Raw genomic sequence first — 1878 nt, forward strand, 5'->3', positions numbered from 1 at the left:
TAAAGGAATCTCTCTACCGTGGTAAAGAGGATCCCTATTATTATTTTCTGTTCCCTTCTTTTTCATATGAGCAGGAGCAAGGACAAGGACGTTCTTGTTGAAGCAGATCCTGAACCTGAAAGGACCCTAAGGAGGAAGCTAAGGGAAGCTAAAGCACAACCCTCTGGATAGGACTTGACAGAAATTTTTGAAAAAGAAGAGGAGATGGTAGCCGAAAATAATAACAACAACAATAACGCAAGGAGGATGCTTGGTGATTATACTACACCTACTTCCAACTTTTATGGAAGAAGCATCTCAATCCCTGCCATTGGAGCAAACAATTTTGAGCTGAAGCCTCAACTAGTTCCTCTAATGCAATAGAACTGCAAGTTTCATGGACTTCCATCAGAAGATCCCTACCAGTTTTTAACTAAGTTCTTGCAGATCTGTGAGACTGTTAAGACTAATGGAGTAGATCCTGAAGTCTACAGGCTCATACTTTTCCCTTTTGCTGTAAGAGACAGAGCTAGAATATGGTTGGACTCACAACCTAAAGATAGCCTGGACTCTTGGGATAAGCTGGTCACGGCCTTCTTGGCCAAGTTCTTTCTTCCTCAAAAGCTGAGCAAGCTTAGAGTGGATGTTTAAACCTTCAAGCAAAAAGATGGTGAATCCCTCTATGAAGCTTGGGAAAGATACAAGCAGATGACCAAAAAGTGTCCTTCTGACATGCTTTCAGAGTGGACCATTCTGGATATATTCTATTATGGTCTATCTGAGTTTTCTAAGATGTCACTAGACCATTCTGCAGGTGGATCCATTCACCTAAAGAAAACGCCTGTAGAAGCTCAAGAACTTATTGAAATAGTTGCAAACAACCAATTCATGTACACTTCTGAGAGGAATCCTGTGAGTAATGGGACGCCTCATAGGAAGGGAGTTCTTGAAATTGATGCTCTGAATGCCATATTGGCTCAGAACAAAATGTTGACTCAGTAAGTCAACATGATTTTTCAAAGTCTGAATGGATGGCAAAATGCATCCAACAGTACTAAAGAGGCATCTTCTGAAGAAGAAGCTTATGATCCTGAGAACCCTACAATGGCAGAGGTAAATTACATGGGTGAACCTTATGGAAACACCTATAATTCCTCATGGAGAAATCATCCAAATTTCTCATGGAAGGATCAACAAAAGCCTCAATAAGGCTTTAATAATGGTGGAAGAAACAGGCTTAGCAATAGCAAGCCTTTTCCATCATCTTCTCAGCAACAGACAGAGAATTCTGAACAGAGCCCCTCTAGCTTAGCAAACATAGTCTTTGATCTGTCTAAGGCCACTTTAAGTTTCATGAGTGAAACAAGGTCCTCCATTAGAAATTTGGAGGCACAAGTGGGCCAGTTGAGTAAGAAAATCACTGAAACTCCTCCTAGTACTCTCCCAAGCAATACAGAAGAGAATCCAAAAAGAGAGTGCAAGGCCATTGATATAATCAATATGGTCGAATGCACAAAGGAGGAGAAGGACGTGAATCCCAGTGAGGAAGACCTCCTGGGACGTCCTCTGAACAAAAAGGAGTTCCAAACTGAGGAACCTAAGGAATCTGAGACTCACCTAGAGACCATAGAGATTCCATTGAACCTCCTTTTACCATTCATGAGCTCTGAGAACTATTCTTCCTCTGAAGAGGATGAATATGTAACTGAAGAGCAAGTTGCTCAATATCTAGGAGCTATCATGAAGTTGAATGCTAAGTTGTTTGGTAATGAGACTTGGAAAGGTGAACCTCCCTTGCTCATTAGTGAACTAGATACATGGGTTCAGCAAATTCTACCTCAAAAGAAACAAGATCCTAGTAAATTCTTAATACCCTGTACCATAGGCACCATGACCATT

The 1878-nt window shown here is 41.1% G+C and overlaps 1 non-coding gene across 1 annotated transcript; it reads right to left on the reverse strand.

Annotated features, from left to right (window-relative positions):
- Positions 1 to 609: 609 nt before the first annotated feature.
- LOC130953331 (small nucleolar RNA R71) lies at positions 610 to 717 on the reverse strand. The gene has a single exon (XR_009075501.1). It is a non-coding gene; the product is annotated as a small nucleolar RNA R71 (small nucleolar RNA).
- Between the last annotated feature and the right edge of the window lie 1161 nt (positions 718 to 1878).

The sequence above is a fragment of the Arachis stenosperma genome, chromosome 9 (genome assembly GCF_014773155.1).
Source record: "Arachis stenosperma cultivar V10309 chromosome 9, arast.V10309.gnm1.PFL2, whole genome shotgun sequence".
In the NCBI taxonomy this organism is placed as follows: Eukaryota; Viridiplantae; Streptophyta; class Magnoliopsida; order Fabales; family Fabaceae; genus Arachis; species Arachis stenosperma.